The following is a 24,932-nucleotide window of genomic DNA, read 5'->3' on the forward strand; positions in this document are numbered from 1 at the left end:
ATGTTGTTATGCTTGGTGTTGTTATACTTATAAGTCTTTGTTTATATTTATTTTTTATTTTTATTTTCCTTTTGGGTCCTCAGACTAGATAATCTTAATTGACCTGTGTTCAAGTTTGCTGATTCTTTCTTCTGCCATTTCAAATGTGTCAATGGACTCCTCTAACAAACTTTTCATTTCAGTTATTGGACATTAACTCTAGCATTTCTATTAGGGTCTTTTTAAGAAATCATTTATATTTTTCTTTATTAATATTTTTGTTTGGTGAAATATTGTTCTCATATTTTTCTCTGATTAACTAGATATTGTTTCCCATTTATAATGCCTAATTTACAGTCTGTCTAATAACACAAATATTTAGGCTTCCTCCGATACGGGCTCAATTGCCTGCTTTATCTTCTGTGTATGGGCCATACTGTCCTGTTTCTTGCATGTCTCTTAATGTTCTGTTGAAAACTATACATTTTAAATAATATAAATTGGCAACTGTGGAAACCAGAGTCCTTTCCCACCCACCAGGGTTTATTGTTATTGCTATTTGTTGTTATTGCTGCCGTTTTTTTTTTTTTAATTGACTTTCCTAGAATAATTCTGTAAAGTCGGAATTCTCTGTCATACATGGCCATGGAATTCTCTCCTTGGTAACTTAACTGTCATCCAATAATTGGAGATTTCCTTAAGTCCCTTAAATTTTACTTTTCCCAGCCTTGGCTGAGGGGCTTTAAATGGATGTGTTAGTTTAAACCTCTAACACTCTGGCTGGCAGTCTATGCTTGCCTTTGGCATCATTTCCTGCTTGCAAAGAACCTCAATATCAGGCACATGTGAGAACTTTGGGACTTTTCAGATCTTTCCTGCATATATGCATGTTCTTCTATGATTCTAGATAAATGTTGGAGCTTTTCAAAGCCCTTGTGGGCATCACATTCCTCAATATTTTTCTGTTAAGTTTTTTATTCAGCCTTTTACTAACCCCAACTGGTACTGCCAACTAAGCTGTGATCTTAAGCAATTGTTGTTGATTATTTTTGACAAATGCCCCATGGATAGGGCTGTTCACACAGAGTGAACTTTGAATTAGGTGAAATAGCGACAAACTCTGAGAATGGAGATTTTCAGCAAGCTACCAGACAGTTCAAATAGTGCAGGTTCTCTGGGGATGGGACTTTTGGATAACTTGAAATCCATCAGTTTAGCCTCTCCCAATGGCTATGAGGCTTCTAGTTAGACTTTTGGCTTTTAAGGCTACCATGGAGTTGGGGAAGAAAGTCGTCAGCAGCACAATTGCTTTTCATACAGAGATTTGGCTATTTTCTTGAATAAACAATTCATGAATTTCTGCAAGCCTTTAGTTAATTTTCAGAGTGCAGAAAAAGTTGAATTTGACAGTATGTGGAAGTGTTTTCCTTACTTCTCTAGAGAAGTAAATTTTTGAAGGTCCTTGTTCCACAATTTGGAAAGCTGCATCTCTGGATACTTTATACTTTAATTTGTACTATCAGAAATTTGCCAAGAGTCTTCACTGGGGGTAAGGACTGTCTCATCAATAAATAGAGCTGGGAAAAGTAGTTATGCATATGCAGAAGAATGAAACTACACACTTATCTCTCACCCTATACAAAAAATGAAGTTAAAATGAATCAATGGCCCATATATAAGACTCTAAACTCTAAAACTACTAGAAGAAAACATAGGGAAAACACTTCAGGACATTAGCCTGGGAAAAGATTTTATAAATAAGAGTCCCAAAGCAGAGGCAACAAATGCAAAAGTAAACAAATGAGGTTATATCAAGCTAAAAAAGCTTCTGTACAGCACAGGAAACAATCAACAGAGTGAACAGATAACCTAAAGTATGGGAGAAAATATTTGCAAACTATTCGTCTGAGTATTAAAATCTAGAATATATAAGAAACTCAAACATCTCAACAGCAAAAAACCAAGCAATCCAATTTAAAAATACAGGCCAATGATCTGAACAGACATTTCTCAAAAGAAGACATACAAATAAATGACCAACAGACATATGAAAATAAATGCTCAGCATCATTAATCATTAGGGAAATGAAAATCAAAAACAAAACTGGGTACCATTTCATCCGAGTTAGGATGGCTATCCTCAAACAGACAAAAACCAGCAAATGCTGGTGAGGATGCAGAGAAAAGGGAATTCTTGTACATTGTTCATGGGATTGTAAACTAGTATAGTAATTCAGGAAAACAGTTTGATGTTTACTCAAAAAACTAAAAGTAAAGTTATACAGTTCCTATATGATCCAGCAATCAGATGCCACTACTGGGCATTTATCCAAAGGAAAGCAAATCAGTATATTGAAGAGACATCTGCACCCCTATATATATGACAGCACTATTCATAATAGCCAAGATATGGAATCAAACTAGATGTCTAACAACAGTTGAATGGATAAAGAAAATGTGGTATATACATACAATATAATGCTGCAGTTGTTATAGGAATGTATATTACACTTATTTGAAGATTTTTCTGGCTTATTTTTTTATCCTAACAAAACAGTCTAATATAGCCTATTGGCTTTTCAATAAGGATGGACCTTATACTAGTCAGGGTTCTCCAGAGAGACAAAACCAATTGGATGGATGGATGGATAGATAGATAGATAGATAGATAGATAGATAGATAGATAGATAGATGGGAAGGGACTTATTAGGAGTGTTGGCTCACATGAGTATGAAGGCTGAGAAGTCCCATGACAGGTTGCCTGCAAGCTGGAGACCCTGGGATGCCAGGAGTATGGCTCTATCCAAGTGTGGAAACCTCAGAATGAGGGAAGCCCAAAGTGTAACTCTCAGTCCAAATCCTAAGACCTGAGAACCTGGGGGACTGCTGGTATGTAAGTCCCAAAGTTGAAAGGCCAGGGAGCCTGAAGTTCTGATGTTCGAGGGCATGAGAAGAAAGGTGTCCTGGGTCCAGGAGAGACAGAGAGAAAAATTCACCTTTTCTCAATTTTTCTGTTTTATTTGGGGCCCCAGCCCATTGGATGGTTCCTGCCCACATTGCAGGCAGATCTTTCTCACTCAGTCCACTGACTCAACTGTTAATCTCCTCTGCAAACACCCTCAAGAATAGACCCAGAAATAATGCTTTACCAGCCCTCTAGGTATTCCTTAATCCAGTAAAGTTGACATCTAAAATTAACCATAAAAGGCGTTTTCAATTATTTGTGTGGTCAATATTTTTCTTACATTGAGTTAAAATCAAAGCTCTGAACGTTTACATTATACTTTAAGCATATAATTTTTAACCTCAAATATTGTATGGAAAAATTGTTTAACCTATAATAATTTGAAACTCACAGGAAACTGAAGAGTAAAGCCCTCATTTTATATATGAAGAATTGATTCTCAGAAATATTAAAGCCAGTCACCTAAGGTTGTATAATGAGTTGGCATCAGAATTGAGATTACAATGTAAGTCTTTTGTCAAATGCTGAGACCTTTAAAAAGCTGTAGCACAATTCCATTAGTTGTGTTAAATGTTATAATACATAGACCAATATGAATTTACTAGTAAATAGGCAAAGTACCTTTGGGCACCTGCTTTTCAGAAGGTGGGTATTTATGCATCGGAAAGGGAGGTCAGAGGTTAAGTCAACAGTTTATGTTATTGATTGTTCAAATAGCAACAACAACAAAAAAAAGTTTTTGGAGTCATAGATTTAGCCCTGACTATTCTGTCTCCAGTGTGGATAGGGAAGCAGAGGAACTATTATAGAAAGCCCACAAAACAATTTTCCCAGATAAACAGGTTCTAAGAAATAAGTGCAAAGAAGGGACCAACTCTAAAGCAAAACGGGAGGAGGACTTCTGCATGTGTGTATGGTAGAAAGCAGGTAAAATAGCTTTTCTAAGGGACATAGTCATAGGTTGGAGGCAGTGCATACTGGCATTCTCAAAATACTAGGTCATTTAAACAATTACAGGGCTGCTGCAGATCCAGTGGATGTCTAAGGAGCATGGAGCAAGAGCTCCCTATTGGTAGGGGAGTAGGATAGAGGCCTGGATGGAGAAGAGCTGTTGTCTATCAGTACCTCTAGTGGATCTTTTCTCAGTTAAGAACATCACTGGGGGACAACTGCAAGTTATGAGAAAGAGGGAACCTTAACAGTGTGGGAGAGATTTGGTTGGCTTTTCTGGTAATCATCATATCAAAGTGGAGAATATATATTTGTGAGATGATCAACTAATTTTGTTCAAGTCTGAATACACAAGTATGAAGTTGTTTTTATTCCATAATGTTCTAGCATGATAACTACATTTTATAAGAAAACTGTGCATACAATTTAAGAAGAAAATGGTACTTTCTCAAGATGTGAGACAGACCTGCATTTCTTATTAACATAGAAAATTGTCCTATCATCTAAATCAGATGTGAGAATAGTTATTCCTGGGTGATCTACATTGTATAAAGCATTTAAATATCATTTTTTGGAAGCTTTCAGAGACAAATGTAAAAAATTGTTCTTGGTTGTCATGGATATTAGCTACACATTTAATTAATATTTCCTTTGTTTTTTTCTCTATTTTATAAAATATAATAGACTTTTATTAATAACCAGGGTTAGTAGACATGATTAATTTATATGGCTGTAAGAAGCTGTTGATTTCGTTTAGGCTAATGAAGCCCAAGATCTCCTGATGACTTTAAATAGATACACATACACACACACGCATATTTACATATATATGTATATATATGTAGAGAGAGAGACAGAGAGAGAGAAATGTACAGTATGCTGAAGAAAGTAGGAAAATTTGCAAAAGGTGTACAGATTCTATGAATTCAGATAAGCATTTTAATACATTACCAGAAAGGAAATTATTGAAAAGCTATCCAATTTTTCCTAAAGTCACACATCTGTGACCAAGTCAAGAATAAAAGGGTAAATTGCAAGTGCTTGTACTACTCTCTTAACACTACAACATTCTGCTCCTTCTCAAGTTGTTACCCCCCCCCTTTTTTTTTTCTAGGAGAAAGGAACTTCCCAGGGTATGTTAGAAAAACCACATTACACAATGTGGTATTTTGGTCTTTTGTCTGAATTCTAGATCAAACCAGGGCTGTTAAAGGCTTTAATTAATCCTGATCAGGAGGAATCAATTTTAACACTGCTTCACATTTGGGGGGCAGTAAAATATCCATCCACAGTGTCTTTTTCCCTTTGGACTTTCTAAAAGGCAGAAATCATAGTGAAACTGACAGTTGCAATTTTGGAGCTAAACTAAATCCCAAGTCCATTATTTTTTTCAAAATAAAAATCCACATACTTAATTTTTAAAAGCAAATGTGTTACAACTCAAATAAATTTTGCTTATGAATATTGTCATAAAATTACTTTTTGGAAAACAGTAAAACAAAAATAGCTTTTATAAATATTTAACTTTGGCCACATGTTCAGAAAATATTTTATAGTGAATCAGTATATCTATGCCAGCTTTTTGATAACAGAGAGACTTTACTTACTATATCTGATAAAAAAAATTTTTTTTTCAACTTTTGACAAGGCTGGGTAATTCGATTTTGCAGCAAGTGACATGAATAATGATACCAAATATTGCCTCAAGAGTAAAATCAGTCCCTGGAGGAAAATGCTTCACAAGCAACCTAAGGATCACTTTCCTTGACCTATGGCTTTAGGCTTTTACTTAAGAGTGCCATGTAGTTAGAGCCCTATTTTAGTCCTTAACATCCATGTGTGTGTCCAATAGCGATGGACAATTCCCTCATGGTGTGCCTAATTCCTCCACGTATCTGCTTTCCCACTAGTGATTCTGATGTGTCCACATATCAGAAACAAATGCACAGGTCAAAATCTTCCCTCCAACAAGTAGAATTAGAAAGGAACATTTTGCAAAATTGTTTCCTAGAGGATACATATTTGCATAAAGAAAATGCCATCCAGAATTGAATGTAAGGGATATTGTAGAATGAATAAAAGTGCTAAACTCATTTTTCAAGGTAATGATTCTTCAAAAGAAGGCTAAAGGAAATAATATCTTTAGTTTGTGAAACGAAAGACTAACTAAAGTTATGCTTACTGTTGTGATCAGCTGAAAATAAACACGTTAAATAAAGAAGGACGTGTGAAGACACTGGTTAAAAATGATTTGTTTAAAATAAAATAAGGATATAATTTTGAATATATTCATATAGAATGAAATCCAAATTTTAGAATAGTAATTGCCGGGTTTAGTGGATATTGGGCAAATTTAATCCACTTTTTAAAAAACTTACCATATTATGTAACTTCTTTGCAATGAACAAATATAGTATAATCAGGAAACTACATTATTTTTTAATTAAAAACATATTTAAATTTTCTTGTGTGAATTTAAGAGTTTTTATAAACTCGGGCCAAAATTTCTTTAATATATGGAGGTAGGGAAAGTTGACTTTTTCATATTTCATTATTCACACAGCTGTCCTGATTACTAGTCTATGTGAAACTGAATTTTTTTCCTGTAATACACCCTTCAGCTTTTCTTAACTTCATGTTTTATGCCTTATGATCGATTGAAATGAAAAGAAAGTTGTTTTAATTTAAAACAAAAGTTAATTGTTCAGCACATTCTGTCAATTAGTCTGGTCTTAAGTCTGTAAGTAATTTGCCTGAAGCAATACAATTGCAGTTACATACCATTTGGAAGATATATGTGTTTTAAGACTCTTTTTGCACAGACTGGCCACAGAGTTACCTTCTGTTGTCAGTGTATAATAATCACTTCACTCAGCTAAGTATTATATTTAGCAGAGTTAGTCTTTCATAGCCGGTAGCAAAGCAGATTTAAAAAGAAAAAATGACTACAACCCTTGCTTTCCTTTTTGTGAGATGTGTTAGTATAAGACTGTATACTGTATAGACTACACCATCTGGAGAAGAGAAGAATTAGCAGGGTGGGGAGGAGCAGTGCCTGTGTGTGTGTGTGTGTGTGTGTGTGTGTGTGTGTGTGTGTGTGTGTGTGTGTGTGTGTGTGTGTGTGTGTCTGTGTGTGTGTGTCTGTGGTAGATATCTAATTTTTTTAAGGGGAGTGAGAAAGAAAATACCTCTGTTGCTGCTTAACCGGTTGAACTGTCCCCTGCAGAGAGAAGAGCCAACACACTGAGGCAGTCAGGATTGCAATGCAGAAAAGGTTTAAATCCACAGAGTGCTAAGCAGGGAGACAGGAGGAATTTCTCTAATCCGCCTCCCTGAAAATTTGGGAGGTGGGATTTTTATAGATAGTTTGGTGGGCAAAGGATTAGGCAATTGGATTTGCTAATGGGTTAAGTTCAGGGCAAAATTATAGGGATGTAGAAACCATCTTCTTGTGTTGAGTCAGGTCCTTTTTGGGGGTTATAGTTCCAGTCGAGTCAGTTTCTTGGTATGGGCTGCTGGGCTGGGTGGGTCAGTCAATCCACTGGAATGAGGGCCTGGAAGGTATCTCAGAAACTACCTTTAGGTTTCAAAAAGATGATGTTATCTACGGAGAAAATTAAGAATCTTTATGACCACCAGCTATGTGACTCCAGAGTAGCAATTATAGAGAAGCAAACAGTGGGACAGTGATGGGATTATTATCATTATTTTTAACTAGGTCTGTGCCTTCACAGAGCTTTTAGACCCTTACCACAGCTCTCACCTGCACTCCTTTGTTGATTGGTAAAGGGCGGTTTCACCTATTCTATAGTCTGGTTTGCGAAACAATGGCTATGTCATCCTTTCGGAATTGAGTATTAAGATTTGGAGGACCAACTCAGAAAAAATAAAAATCAATTTTAGGCACCCTTTTTTCCTCAATTATTCAAGCCAAACTAAATTTCTTTTTACCTTTGATAAAATATTTCTAATTTTTATATTCTTCAGATCTCATGTCTCTTTGCTATAAAATGATTTTTTTCTTACACTTTTTTGGGGTCCCACTCTGACTTACCTTCATAGGGAAGCCCACAGTCCCCTACACATTTCCCTTCCATTTTGTCACAGTAATACACATGAGCCTGACTTCAAACTATCTGAGGGCTTTTTCTGGAGGAAAGACCTGTGGTTTTAAGCAAGGTAGGGCAGTAGAGCCAGAAAAGTCATAACCCCAAGAACACTCAACCAATGACAGAAACAAGTTAGTGTGTTAATACTTCAGTTCCCACAACCCTTCGACGAGATAACTTTGACTCTAGCGACAATTTTGACTTTAGTGTTACTGATTCCCAGAGACCACAGTGTGTCCTACATGTACATATCTGGACCTATTTATCCTAGTACATTTATCCTGATCTTGGACTCTTGATAAAAAGGAAAATTTTTCAACTATTTCAAGGCATATTTCATTGTTAAATCATTCAAGTTTTTTTGTCTTAAAAATAAGTACGTGTGGTGACACATCCATTATAAATCAAGAGATACATTTTTATATAGCCAAAGAGTAAATACTTATTTCTTAAGGCAGGGTAGTGTAACAGAGGGAATGGCCTTGAAAAAAAAAATGGCAAAGAGCTTTTCTGTCTCCTTAAAACTTCCCCCACTCTTTTTGGAAACTACGTTCTGGCCTACATTCCTGAGGGAAGTGAAGTCTTTTGTTAAAACTCCCAGGTGGTGCCAGCCCCCCAGGTGGGTGGCAGGGCAGAGTTCAGACTTTGTCTTTGGCAGAGATGGGATGATTAGAATAGTTAACCACAGTAATTGCCTGAAGCCTCCCTTTAAAAGCTCTATATTTCTGCCTAAGTTCAAGAAATTTGGATTTTGAGACAAGAAGGCCTACCATTTTTCCTCCTTTGTCATCAAACTCTCTTTCCTTCCTTTCCAAATTGCTTGTCCTTGTTCTTCTGATTCAGCTTCATGTACAAGTGGCTGAGCTTTCAGTAAAGGTAGCTATATTCCAACAAACAAATTTGTCAATGAATACAAAATAATTCTGAGGTAAATTTATAGCAACTGGAAAAAACATCTGCACAATTAAATTTGCTTTTCAGTCTTAAGCAGCTCAGCTTTTCTCTCTAAAGCATTTTATGTTCTTTGCACATGGGAAGGGTATTTCCTTTCCCGTTCTTAATGTTAAATTCCATATGGAGGGATCTTGTCTTGAACTTGTGATCCTTCTGTAAACGAGGTGTGATTCATTTGATTGGTAAATGAGAAAGGAATAAACTGATCAATTCAATTCAGTTCAGTTCTTCCTTCTTTTGGATCCTGGTCTGTCTGCAGAAAGCTGACATTCTGCTTTGCTCTTCAGCTGCATAAGCTAGAAAAGGAATCCTCTGCTATTGGTCACCACTGCCTATAGGCAGCAGATGTGCATCAAATCCTTCATTATTAGCTCGTCTATCTTAATTTGTTCCAGACTCTGGGGAGGAGATTCAGTGATATTTAATTGAACTCCTTAAACTCCAAGAAATATTGTCACTTCTGATAATCATCACAGCCCCTACCTAAGAGAAGAACCCCCTCTGTTCCAGAGTAATGCTATAAAAAAAGGTGCAGAGTTATTATTTATTTATGTATTTTTAAATTCTGAAAAACTATGCAAGAATGAAATTGTCAATACTTTACACAGGCACAACTGATATCCCTTTTTAAAAATGTCACTATTAACCCTCTCAGATCTTGGATATATTTCAAAAAACAAATCTCCTAGGTAATTATATACCAATTCTGAAGATTTTTAAAAACTAAATGCAAATTTTAACTGTAACAGTGATTATGGCTATATTGGATTAATAATCATTTTTCTTATATCTTATTTCCTGAAAGCTGTTCTTACAATGTCTCTTAATGCCCAGCCAATCTTTCTTAAAGATAATAAAAATAAAGTGACAAATTATTAATATGCTTTTCCTTTTAGGGAAAGAACAAAAATTCATTTCAAATTTCATAAATATTAGTATAATATAATTATTTATGATGCCTATGTATCTTTCCTGGGGATCTCTTTATTCAAATTGTTAAATATAATAAATGAGATTTTTCTGGTAATAAATGTTGCTTTAGATGAAAGTATTTTAATAATTGATGCTAATTATTGTCTTCAATTTGTTTCTCATTCCTATTCTGAACAGTCAGTGCTCTTGGGTTTTCTTATATGGATGGGAAGCGAACAAAGTTTTAATGACTTTTTCTAATACTCTTTTGTAACAAAATAGGCTGCCTAGTGAGAAATCTCAAATAAAATAGCACCATGACTCAGAATCATAAGTTCAGAGTAATTCTCAGGAAAGATTTCTTTCACATGTTCCTCTCAAACAAAATTTCTGCTTCGACTGTGGTGTAGAGTTCAGGAACCATGCCCAGGTCAGTCTCTACCTCCCCTTAAGGTTTACTGTAAGATACAACTTTGTTTTGGAAACCAAACATGTAGGTGTTAGAAGCCAAATCGTATCAAGGAGTCAGGCTTTCTAAGACTCAAGTCACTACATTTCTTCTGTGGTATAAGGAATTCAGTAAATGTGTGTTTTAATACAATCTATGTGAAAACTGTGTGATACTAGTTGGTTAACAGAAGACAGGAAGGATTAGACAATCAAATCAAATTTACTAAAACCATAATGTTTAATCATGTCTCCAAATGTTAGAATATGCTGTGATGTTCTAGGCGAGAACTCTGGGTGATGATAATGCCATCTGAAGAAGTCAGTATGGTCTTTATGTTCATACAGCCATGGGGTGTTGGAAATTATAAACAATCAAATGGTAACACAGCATGGTATATTACTTATGCAGAAGTAGTTCCTGAACTAGATTTTGAGATACCAGGGAAAGCTTCAAGGATGAAATGATGCACAGGCCTAGTGACCCTAATGATGAATGGAGCAGGTTGACCGGTGATGGGTCAGTAAACTGAAGAAGTTTAGTAAAAGTATGGTTGATGAGTGTTGGGTGAGAAAAGCTGGAGAGATAAGTGGATCAGGAGCTCCTCATGAACCATGTGAGGAAAGAGAACAGGAGCTAATGAGAGCAGGTGGGTGGTGGGATAAGGTTTAAATATTAGAATGACCAATTTGACAGGAACAGAACCAGAGCGAGGAAGAGACGACTACTGCAGGAAAATAGGTAAGCGATAAAAAAAAAATATGATTTATGGATATGGCAGTGGAGGTAACAGAAGTGGACAGCAACTCTGAGAAATATTTAGGTGGCAGAATTAGTACAACTTGGTGAAGTTGGAGTGAGATAGAATAAAGAAACTAATGTTCATGTTTTTGTCTTAAAAAATTGGGTGATATATTTACTGCAAGAGAGATCAAGGGGAGGAGTAGCAACTCTGGGGAGAACGAACGGACCAGAAACAATGATGAGTTTAGCTTTGGATAGCGTGAGTTTCAATGTCTTTACAATATGTACGTGAAGATGTCTACTTGAGAACTGAATAAATTGGTCTGAATTTGAAGTTAAGAAAACATTTAAAAATTATAGAGTCCACAGCCAATTGATTTCTAAATGCTATTTGATTCTTTATCTAGCTCCCATTCTGACAGCCCCAACGTGTGTGTGTGTGTGTGTGTGTGTGTGTATCAAATGAATCCTATTGGAGAAAGGAATATTGTTATTATATGTTTCTGTATTTCTGATTTAATGTAGCACTCATATTTCCCCTCTCACACCTTTTAGCTCTGATCTAATTCTAGAAGTTTCCTTAGGCATATACTTACAGAGATTATCAATGATGGGATATACTGACATTGCAACAGATTACTGAAGGTTCTTTTGAAAACACTAATTATATCTTTCTAAAGGAATTCACACAATATTATTTGTGGTTTATCTTTTAGATGAAAAAGTTTGTGTACACATGCTTTCTTAAATCCCTCTTAGTAGGTATTAAAAGCAGCTTTATTTTTCCTATTTCAAAGGTTCTCAAAAGTTCTGTTAGTTTAAAGTATATCCCTTTACTATGAGGAAACAGTAGAAGCAACAGGAACATGGTAGGAAATATTAACAAGAAATATACTATTCAAATTTAAACTAATATGCATAGCTACTAAATAGAAAACTTAAGTTACTTGTCCTTGAATTAGGATGCTCTTCTATTACAGTTACACATAGGTCCTGGTAAAAATCTTTTTATGAACTGTCTTTGAAATTCAAAAGTGCTTCTAAAGCATATATAATATAATTTATTGCAAAGATCTCTGAGGTAGATTTTCTTATTCTTATTTTATAAGTGAGATAAATGAAACTTCATAAGATTACACACTTTGACTAGTGTAACACAGGTCATTTGCGAGTTGAGCAGGGGCTAAACTAAATATTTTATTCAAGTCCAGTAATTATTTATTCCATCATAAAGTTTTACTTTAACCAATAAATTCTATTTGCAAGCTGCTGGGCCCACTTTAGGAATATCACTTGTAGAAATAAAGCAATAGGTCCTCAAATGTATTGAATTCAAAAATTTGGCAGAGTAGTTATATTAAATCAAATGTATATAACCATTGATGTTTTATTTATTAATTAAACTTACTTTACATAATAATGTTGAATTATATATATATGCATATATATTACACATACATGTACATATATTTATTTATATCACCCAATGTTCGTTAACAATAAAGTTCTCATTTATACAGAATTTATAGAGATTTAATAGCTAGTGTAAGATTACTAATGGTTAAATGACAGAGTTAGGATTCAAATCTGTATAAATCATTTTACTAAACCATAAATAGTGCCTGTATAATATTGAGAGAAAACAGCAAATGAATAATCCTATTCAAATATTGAGAAATTGCTTAAACTTTTAATAAAATTTTAGATATTCTATTTTATTTAGGCATACAATGCTCCAATTCAAATGAAAGAGACTAGGAGTTGATAGTCTAAGAACTGAACAATTCCTTTTGCTGTCTTTTAGAGGTTACAAAATTAAAAAGAAAACATTAAATTCATTTTTACTTTATAAATATTAAAATTTCAGAATAAATGCAACCATTTGTATGCAAGTCCACTGGATCAACTAACATATGGCCATTGTATTTCTTTAGACATTGCACTGGAAGATTGATCACCAACTGTCATCCACATGAACTCATTTGATGACAAAGATGGTTGTATATTAAAGCTTGGTTGGTTTCAACATTTGGAAAACTAAAGTGTTCTAGCAACCAGTAAATGGGATAGATTTTTCATAGATTATACATAATTCCAGTAAGCTATCCCTTTTTACTCTAAGGACAAATACATCTTATTTCTTTATCCTGTGTCATGATATTTGTACTGTGTATCTCTGTATCTACTTACCTATGTATCTATCTATCTATCCATCTACCTACCAATTATATAACTTCCTACCTATTCATTCATATATCATTTAAAATACTGGTCAGAGCAAGTAGCAGAAGACTCTAATTAAACTCAATTAAATAATAAAGGGTTTTTATTGGCTTACAGGCTGAAAAGTCTAGAGCTAGAGAGTACTTTATTTGACCCAGAAGTTGTTGATTTCTTTAAGGCTGCATATGCATTTGTTAGTGATTCTTTGACCTCTATCTTCCTCTCTGTGTTGGCTTCATCTTTATCCTGTCTGTTCTCTTGGTGGCTGGATGATTATTGTTCACAGTTCCTTGGGATGGATGGAAGAGATATAGACACACACACACACACACACACACACACACACACACACACACAAAGAGAAGAACACTGCATCAAGCCTGCAAGCCTAAAAGAAGTTTTGGGCTTCCCTCCAATTGAAATAACTTATTTTCCCTGAATCAATCACTGAGGCTAGGGGAATACCATCTGTTAGTTTTATTTCATTGCCAACCTTGGAACAATCACCTTAACAAACATCAAGAACAATAGCAACAATAAAATTACTAAGATGGCTTAAGCTAATCAGGGCTTTCCCTTGGAACTTGGCATGATTCTAAATCCAAATAGCTGTCTAAAACAGAGAGTCTGTGACTTGGTTCTCCAAAGTAAAATCAAGATACTGTCATAGAGAAAAATGTATGGGATATGGGTATGCAGCAACAAATGTCCACTATTCATTGCATATCTATCCATTTATTTATTCATCCATCAATCCAATTCTATTCATCTATCAATAATCTCTATGTATTAATCTGTCTCTGCCACTGTCTTTCTGTATGTGCAGCGTGTTTTGTATGCAAGTGGTACATATATAGAAAAAAAGAAATTTAGAAAATTACTAAAGACTCAGAATTATTCAACCTATTCAGTAGTACATTTGTACTATTTCCCAATTCTAATGAAAAATTGAAATTTGAAATAGGCAATACTTAAATATATCAAAATATTGTGTATTTATTATATTTACAAATTTATTTTTGCTTGATATGTGAGAAATAAATATAGGAATATCTTATTATGTTTACTAGGTTATACTGGAATAACAGAATGATGAACAATATTTAAATGATAAATGCCCTATAGCATTTTATCAGTACATGAAACATCATAGAAGTATAGGAATAAGATTATGAGCATATACTGAGATAATAGTATGATCATTATATATCCTTAAAGGACAAGAAAAGCTGTTAACACAGAGTTACTACTGAACCATAAGTCACTAAGTCATTTTTCCAACTTTTATAAATAATTTTTTAAAGGTTTTCCAAAATTTTTAAAAATGATAATTTTTACAATTATTAACATTGTATGAAGTTTTATATAAGGAGGGTAAGAAATTTAGTGCTCCACTCTAGAATTTAAAGAGGCTTGAGATTGAAATAAAGCCATATAATTATTATAAAAGTTTGACTATTTGCTTAATATTATAGAGAACTAGAAAAAATATTTTACCTAGTAGATGAGGGAGGACCAAATCCTTAAGTGGGTATTTTGAATATGGAGAAGGTACACATACATTGTGCTTTCACAGTATATATGATAAAAGAAAGGCTTAATTGTATGGGATGCAAAGTTTGAGAGAGTTTGGTATGTTCATTATTTAAATGAAGAAGTGTGTGTATATATGTCCAACGAAGAACAGAAGCAATAAAAATTAAAGGTAGAGAATAGCTGGTTGAATTTGAAAGTTCAGGAGTAAAAATTGTTGCTTCAGTTGACGAAGTGGAGGAGTCATCTTTTCAAATCAAAGCAACATGTCTTTGAAACAGAAAGGATCAAAGAGAAAGCCAGGACATAAGAAGCAATTTTAGGTGCAGAGAAGAGGAAAAAAAAAACTGACGAAATTCAATGAAATAGCCACAGCATTTAAGAAAATAGTATGCAGAATTATCTGCCAAATGTCTTAATATTAAAGAGAGATTAGGAGTTACATATAATGGAGAAGTATTGGAAAGGCTGTTTTGGATAATATGATAAGGGATCTATTAACAATAAAACTGACAACCACCACGTCCAAGTTAAATGAAGAAGTCAATATGCCTGTACATTGCTGATAAACTAGGGATGTTAAAATGAGTCAAGGAGCTAACGAAGGCATTCACAGAAATAATTTGTTGTAAAATAAGAGCCATGTGACTCCAAAGTGTCAATGCTTTTAAATACTACGTTATACTACCCATTGCGAAAAGCGGGAGCTGGGGGCGAGAGGAGGGTGGAAGAGAAAGCAAAGGAAAAGATTATTAGTTCTCAAAGAGATTTGAGCCTCTTAATAAACTACTACCATTTAAGCAAAACATATGTTTTCAGATAATTACATATCTGACCCCCAAATAACCAATAACTAAACTATTGACTAAACTATTGCAAGCTTGTCTTCGTCCTTAGATTCAATTCTCTAAGTGTATTACAACTCTTTCTGTTCCCTCCCTTCCTTCTTTGTCCCTCTCTCTTTCCATGCACAAATATTCTGAACGCTAAATATATGCCAATTATTGGAATAGGCAGTGCTAATTTGGATTCATCTTTAGGCTAGTGGGAAAGAAACAGACACAGATGTTTCTATCACAGAGTCATATGTTATAATAGAGGCAATCATACAGTGTTATGGCATTCAATCTTAAAGGATTACATGATAGATTGCAATATTCTTCATAAATATCCATGTTGCAAATATTTCCCTTACTAGTTCTTTCTTGAGACCCCTCCTTAACCCAATAACCCTGGCTTGTGTGACTTGATGTTGCAATGAAATGTTGATGAAAATGACAAGCAGAAGTTATACAAAGCACTATGTAATTTCATCTTTTCTGTGATGGAACACACAGCGTCCTAGAGAAAAGCCATTTCTTGAACCTAGATCTCAGCATCTAGAGGACATGGAGAATGATCACAGCGTACTCACAATAGACATGTACATGAGCCACAAATAAACATTGGCAAACTATGCAGTTGTTAAGAAAGGCATGGCATATTTTGGAGTTGAAAGTAGTTTAAAAAGGTTCAACGCAAAGGATGTACATGGTAAGAGGTGGAAGGAGAGGTGAAGATAGAGATGTGTGTGTGTGTGTGTGTGTGTGTGTGTGTGTGTGTATGGTGGGGGAAACTGGTAGTGTTTTTTGGTGAATAGATTTAAAGGCAAATGAGACTGGAAACTGAGAAACTAAGAGGCTAATTAATCATTTTTGTGCGTGTAACAATTTTCCAGATACAGTCTCTGATCACTCCCTCTATAGACAGCTGTCAGCAATACAGAAATTCAGTTTGTGTTGTTGATATCATTTTGGTTGTACCCTGCTCAAAAGAAGAGAACATGTGCCTTTATTCTTTGGAGGAACTTGGCATATTAAGGCATTTTCTTATAACAAAAGAGCAAGCAGAGGGAAAGAAATGGGAATTGTTCTTATCAATATTGGCTCAAATTTCAAAGATCTTCCAGAACAGTATTTCCTAAGCTGTTTATGGTAAAAGGCCAAATTTATTTCCACAATCATCAATCCATCATGGACCAATACTTTTGTAAAATGCAAAAAAATCAATTGCTAAATAAATTTTAAAAGACTTATAAAAATCCAGATTTCTTTTAGATTCAACAGACATATAATTATTCTATCAAATTTCTATAATAGTTTCTAATTATTTAATTTCTGTTTCTGTACTAATAGTTACGAAATAAAACAAAACAAAGAAAAACATAAACAATGTGCAGACGATAACTGCTTTAGCACAGCTTTTCAATAGCACTGTTATAAAAGAATCAGATTATTTGATACATTTTATAATATAGAAAACTCAGATAAAATGTAAAATAAAGCAGTAAATTATAAGACCCACTATCCACAGGGAGTGGTCCTGATAGCCTTACTAATTTTTTCCTATTGAAATAAAACTCTCCGCACTGAAGACTCTACTGCCACATGGACATGTAATTTACAATGAATCGTTGGTCATATTTTATCAAAATAATGTTTTAAAAATAATACTTGAAATTAATTCTGTTCAATTCCTGAAAGAAGCATCATACTCATTCTGATATATTTTGTTAATATAGCATAAATATAACAAAGTGAAGAAACACTGAAATACTTAAAATGAAAAATTCTGGCCTAAGAAATAGAATCAGGAAACCAATCTCTCTTTCTCTCTCTCTCTTTCCTCCTCTCCTTCTCTCTATTCTTTTTTTATGGAAGTACTAGAATTCCTAAAAGCAAAGAGCTAATAACTAACTGGGCTTAATTAGACAAATCAGTTAAGTTTGTCAACATTTAAAGCTCCTGCCAAAATCCTAATAATTGAGTCTACTTGGATTGGCCATTGTGCTTGAAGTATGCTCTTGAATTTTAGAAAAACGTGTATTATTTGCTGTTCCTGTTTATCTCTAAAGACAATACAAAAGTCATAGTAATTAGCAGCATTTCAATGGCTAGCATATCAAAATGGATTTTGACCTTTGCCAATATTAAAACCTTAATAACAATAACTAAAATGTTATATTTATATTACTCTGATATGCTGGCAACATTGTTAACAGCAGCAGTTAAAGTACTGGAGGAAATATAATTAAATTTCTCCATTGAGAAACCTCAAATATATCCCAAACATTCCACAAGAATGGTAATAATGTATTTCAACATGTTATTTATCTTACTTTATAATTCTCATAAAGTGTAATGATGGCTAAGTTTATAAATAACATCTGGTAAATACGTTTTCAAGATACAAATAGAGTTATGAAGCTGATGGCTTGCAAAAAGCCTTGAGGATGTTAATATACACTTCAACATTTCTGTTTAAGAAAAATATACTTTGTATGGTCATAGAATAAGAATGGGATAAGTAGTGGCCTGCCATGTTGTGCTAGGAAGATAATCTACAAACTTTTATCTAGTAATAAACAATGCCGTAGTGGGAGAGCGTTTGATATTTAGGAGTACAGAAAGCTTTTCACTTCACTACAAGAGCTACTACTGAGCACAGGGACCGTCAATCCTCTCCATTTTATCATAAGAAAATAAATTAAAAATAGATTTAAAAAAAAGAAATGCCAGTGACATGAATAAGAGAAAACCCGTGGAGTGAAAATTTGTTAACTCCCTAGGAGGACTTCTATAATAGGCAAGTGAGTCTTTTTGGAAAAAGGCTGATACATACTGGGCCTCCAGGGGCTGTTTGTTCATGTGCCAGAGCACCTGCTATTAATTTCTTACATCCCATTTCAGGAAGAACAATTCCTCTTTATGTCTTCCTCACCTCTTACATAATGCTGTTTTAGGAACATCTAAAAATAAACCGAGACAGATAGCTAAGGAACATGGATTTTTGAAAACTTCTGCATTAGTAACCTCCAATTTTTTTATCGAAAAGCATTAAAAAATAATTTAATCAAATTAACATCAACCCCCTAATTCATATTTATTCTTTCTTTATTTGGAAAAAAAAACATTAAAATATCTTCAGGCTGCCCTGTCAAATATGATAGTCACAGCCCCATGTATAACAATCTTTTGTATCTATAATATTTGTTTTTATATTGTTCTAAGCCTATATCTGTTTCTCTTTTAATATTATTTTTCTAGTTTATTCTCTTGAATTATTTATTTTTATAATTGAGTCACACATGTCTGTAACCCCTGGCTAGAAAATTTAGTCTTCTTTCATTCATTCCTTTCATTTACTTTCCCTCCTCACATCTAATAATTTTCTTAAAAACTAAAATCTACTCATGTGATGTGTCCCTCCTAAGTACCTCTCCATACTTCCCCATTACCTACTAGGGAACTTCCAGCACTCATGGTCTTATATTCAAAGTCTTTTGTCATCTCTTTCTAGCTGACCTTTTACACAGTCATATATTACTCTATTTTTCTAAATTGGTCAATTCATTTTAAAGCACGCTAGTTACTTTGTTTTACCTGTAAATGAATTCACATTATTTCTTTTCCCAGGAAACCCACACACCAATCTCTGACTGTGGTCTGTTGAGTGGTGGCCACCAATAATATCTGTTCACATCCCAATCCATTGAGCCTGTGAATGTGAGCATATTTGGAAAAAGAGGACTTTGCAGATGAAATTTTTTTATTTCAAAATATTACAGGGGATATTCCTTCCAAGGTTTCTAGAGACAAAAGCAAACTGGTTGTAGAACAGTTTGGTTGTAACTCATCATCCTGAATATTCACATACAATGTCAGTCATAGGCAGCACCCACTGCTACATGTGGCTAAGACCTGTGGTTTCCATTTCTCATGAGCAGATCATTTGCTTTCAAGTCATTGTCTTGTAAGGTTGTCAAGCTTTCCCTCTGTTACTCAGGCTGGTGGAGAGAATTTGCTGGTTCTCTTTCCAAAGATGACACAATCTCTCAAGAATCCTCTTAGGAAGACCAGCTCCAGCTCTCTACACAAATGCAGACTGCTACTTCACCTTGCCTTGATTGACTATCAGAACCCCAGCCTCCAAGCTCCAGCCTGTGCTGGTTGCTCTGTCACTCTGTTTCAAATTTGCTGTCTTTGGATCTTCAGTTTTAATTTTTTCAGTTATTTCTCATGGATCCTCTGTTGCCTGGCCTTCTGTCTTGGTTTACTCTTACTTTAACAAAATACATTCTGAACTAGCTTCTTAAGAAAGGAAGAAAAGAGGAATAAAAAAATGTGTTTTTAACACCTCGTACATCAAGCAATGTCCTTATTCAATCTCTAAACTTGGAGTAGTTGTCTAGGAATAAAATATTATATTGGAGATGTCCATATAAAATTTTTAAGTCTTTTCTTAATTTTCTTATACTTTAGATGTGACTGTAGAAAATTCTATCATTCTTATTTATGAAATTTGATTGTAATTGTCTCTCCTTCTCTCTAAGCTTTGTTTCTTTATCCATAATGTTTTGAAATACTTTGTATCTAAGTATGACGGGTTTTATTTTTATGTGTTAGACTGAGTATTTATTGGGTTTCATCTTCTGAGTCTGGAAAAATCACAATTTGTATTATTTATTTCATTAAGTATTTTAAGCAACTATTTTGTTGTTAGTGTGTTTTAGATACTTGAAATACATAAGAAAATAAAATGGACAAAATCTCTGCCTTCCTATAGTTTATATTCTAATGGAAGCAGACAGATTATTTTAAGTACATTTCAAAGATTGTTAGAAGGTAATGAATGATACAGGGAAAAAAGATAAAACACGGTAAGGGATATTGGAACACTGGGGGTTGGAGAGGCATATTGCAGTTTTCAATAGGGTGGTTAGGATGTGCTTCCTTGGGAAAGGGAAATTTGAAAAAAAATGAAAAAAATGAGGGAAAAAGTTATTTCATTATCTAGGTTAAGAGATTTTTAGGAAGAGGGGAGAGTCACCCCAGAAATCTCAGGTGAGAACATGCTACATTGTTCAAGGGGGCAAGTGTGTCACTAACAATGATCCAGGGGAATCAAAGGCAAGTGTGCAAATGGAAGGATAGTAGGAGGTGAAGTCAGAGGCATAATAAAAGAAGGAAAGGTAGATTTTATAGGGCTTTAAGTGAAGGGTAACTCCTTAGTTAATTTTATAAACTAGGATCCTTTTGAGAATGAAAGTGGGCAATAATAATAATTATATAAGGAAAATAGGCAACCTGAAATTGTCCAGGGCAAACTAACAAAAATGTTCATTTTAGTTGTATATAATTTTAATATATTTCATATTACTTTGAGTGAATTAAAGAGATATTAATATTTTTAAAAGAAGATGAGTGATATGATCAGAATTATTTTTAAAGGGATGGCCATTGTTACTGTGATGAACCCACATGATAGAGAAGCAAGTGTGGGGACAGGGAAACACATTAGAAGTCCACTGTCATAATGTAGGTGAGAAAAGGTGGTGGCTTTGATTGGGGTAATGGCAGTGGAAGTGCTGAAAAGTAATTGGATTCTAAATATTTTTTAAAGGTGTAAGTGCAGGTTATCTTGATATAGATGAAGGCAATGAATAGGCAGTTGAGTGAGATCCTGCTTTTTTCATGTGAGCAGAGAAGGGGCAAAGAGTTAAAGGTGTATTCAAGGAAATATTATAAGGATTGCCTTTTAGTTTTGATAAGGAGCTAAAAAAGACATCAAAGGTGTGAGGAGCATTGAAGAATAAAAGCATATAATGGAGTAAGATCCTGAAGGGTCCTACGGATTGCTGGGGTTGTGCTAATAATCAGAGGGAGTGAGCCAGAAAATGAGTTCATTTCTAGAGAATGAGAAAGAGAAATTGAGGACTTGTTATTATTGGTAATGACAAGGTCTAGGAGGGTATAACATTGGAGTTAATGGCTGAGAGAGAACCATGAGAGAATTTAAGGAACTGAGAAGCTAGGGTTATAGCAGAATCATTTCTGTCTATATTGAAATAACTCACAATGAGACAGGAATAATGTTGGAGAAAATGACAAAGAGCTAGGGACTAAACTATACTTTGGAAATCAAAAAGAATAGTTGGAAAGCCAGTGAGTAAATATGGAAGTGAGGTATCAGTAAGTAACATATCTGATCACATGATTCAATGCTGGAGATTTTTAGGGAGACGAATACAAATGGATTAGAATCAACCCTGAGGCCAGGTTTTCTGAGAAGTGTCAGACAAAAACCAGCCAACACTAGATAGGGCATTAGGAGATGTGCTTTCACAGAAGAGATGGGTTTCTGCACAGGGGACATATAAAGCAGGCATTCCTAAAAGAGAGTGCAGGCATAAAGGATCTTGCTAGTAGTGGACTCTGCATTATAGACAATACTGTGGGATGGTTTCAAGAGTTAGAGAGGAGTTAGAGAAATGGAGAGAATACACATACATAGAACCTTGTTAGAATTAGAGCTCAGGAAATGAGAAGTGATCCGAAGGCCTATGGCTTCTCGTGGTGACTAATGTAAAGCTTAACAACTGAAAGAAAATTATCTTGGTGGATGAGGATCATAGTGGTGACCACACCGTGAGTCTTGGGGGAAGAATGGAGTAGGCTCTGGGGTTCTCTTGTGACCCTCTCCTGATGGAGACAATAAGTAAGGTCTGGGGATAGCTCTATTTAGTCCCAGTGAGTAATGATACTCTTTGTTCCTATTGGATAGGAAAATATTACTTCAAGTGTACAAGGGCTTCCCTTTCCCTTGTCCACTACCATGAACAGTGTCGCAAATGTTTAGGGAAGCTGTATATTACTTCCAGTATGGAATGCTCTTTAATCCATGCCAATGGAAGTTAAAAGGACTTGGAGTGACATGTTCTTACTTCCAGTCCCCTCAATCTTGGCCCCTTTTATGGGAGGGATGATCTTTGTGCCAGTGCATAGGTTCCCCTTGGTCCCTGGAGGTCATTATCAAGTTATTCAGTCTGCTTCAACAGGAGAGGAAGTAGAAAAAGAAAAAAAGCAGCTCGTGATGATAGAGAAACTGTCCCAATGCAAATAAACCTCAGCATTGTTACGAGCTGGACTGGATCTAGGTAAGCTTGGTTTTACCCTATTAAACATAATCTGAAAAAATACCAATATTTAAAAGGCCACTCTGAGACCATGAAGAAGTGAAATAAAAAATGAAACCACTCCACAAACTTATCTAAGCACAAAGAAAACAAACCACAAAAACACTAACTATTCCTCTATCCTGGCCTGTAAAAGTGACTCAGGCTGTAAATGTTACTTCTTTATCCATTTCACCTTTGGCCTTTCTCTATTCTAGATAATATTTATTAGGACACCCAATCACAGGTTCACCCCTGCCTCCTGACAGCATCCAGTCAAGGGCAAAACCCATTTTCTGAACCTTCTGCCCAAATCGTCTCTCACAGGACCAAATCTGTAAGTCCTTTCTAATAACCTCTAACTGAGATGTCCATAGCTCACCATGGTGTGTGGCAAGTTTTGCAACAAGCAATAGGCCTATCTTGCTAAATTATAAGTGCATTCATGCTTGTCTTTGGCTAGAGAACATTGACAAAGTAAAAAAAAAATGTGAAAAAACTGCTCCCAGAAAAATAATAATTGTTCAGAAAATAATAATTTTTCATTATACCAACTCATTCTCTAATTAGTTGTTAGCATTAAGAAAACAACACTAGGGTATTGTAATTCTAAAGCACTTGTATTTTTCATATATTTTTAAGTCATAATAAACTTATTTTGTATTGATATCAAAGAGTTTCATACGCTTATATTCTTTGAAGATACTTGTTTGTATATTTGAATCAATATTTTCATTTAACTCCAAATGTATAATAGATAAAGAATATAGCATCTCCCCTTTCAAATTCCAAGTCATATCACCTTTTCCTTGTTAGGATGAACCTCATCCCTGCATTACTAAATGGGAAACATCTAGAACACACCAAGTACTTTTCACATGCCATCCCTTTCAAAGATATTTCAGATCTACTAGAAACAACCGAGAACAGATGTGGAAATTTAAAACTGGGTATTCATAGGATGGCATCTGCCAAAAGACCTAGTAGCTGTTTTGTGTCATTTAAAATGCAGAGTGAATACCTGAAAAATCCTAATGAGATATTTAACACTTATGCCCTTTCTTTCAGAGGAACAGAAACTAAATAATTCAGGTAGGATCAATAAAATTGACCTGTGACTGTCAATATGGAGAAAAACTATTTTATGAAACAATTAATGACACAAGAGGAAGTATAGTCTTATGGTAGGATTATGTGAATGACATGGAAACATAATGATGAATCATCATGAAACAAGGGATAACAGAATGGAATGCTTTAAAGGTATTAAGGTATGAAGATGTCTTTTAATAAGACTGTGGCAATATTGTCATATGCATACAATCTTTTTACTTCATGAAACAATGTTACAGAATAATATTCACAGATAATAACACAATAAAATAATGTTGTAAGAAAATGTTACCTTTACTCTAATTAAAACTATTTAAAATATGTGTGCATAGTAATACAGTGTGAGAATGAACACTGGGGAATGATAAAATTCACTATTTTGAGATTGTGGTGAAATATTCTAAATGGCATATTTAACAAATCAAACAGCTTAAAAATGAAACTAAATCAAATAATCTTTTAAAATACATGAATTCAAGTTTTATTTGCCCAGTAGAAATATACAAATCCAGATATACAAAGTAAATGGTGCACAGTTATTGAACTAATATCTTCTGGATAAGATTTATCCTTAGTCTGGTTATCCATCACTACTTCTTCTATTCATTTCACAAATAATTTATAAAAATTTGTCCTGATTTAATGTAAACCAAGTCAGAGTTACCCTTAAGAAAATAAAAGACAATTAAAATTGGTTTTGCATGTTTTCAACTTACCAACTATTAAAGTATATGTAGATAGACAAGTAGATATAGGTATATTTTCTATTTTATACATGGGCCTTTTAATGTCTAAAACATAAATGTTCAATTATAATAAGAGTGAACAGTTTGAATATACAAATGTACATTTCTGCTTCCTCAGAAAAGGCTCAATTCTGATCAGATCCTAGAAAAAAATAACCATCACCCAGCACAGTTAATCCAAATGCAAACTAAAGAAGGCCTACAGTATACAGTATATATCTCTGTCTTCAAATACTTCAAGCACCCTTTAAAATAAAGTAC

Source organism: Lemur catta, chromosome 9 (genome assembly GCF_020740605.2).
Source record: "Lemur catta isolate mLemCat1 chromosome 9, mLemCat1.pri, whole genome shotgun sequence".
Taxonomy (NCBI): domain Eukaryota; kingdom Metazoa; phylum Chordata; class Mammalia; order Primates; family Lemuridae; genus Lemur; species Lemur catta.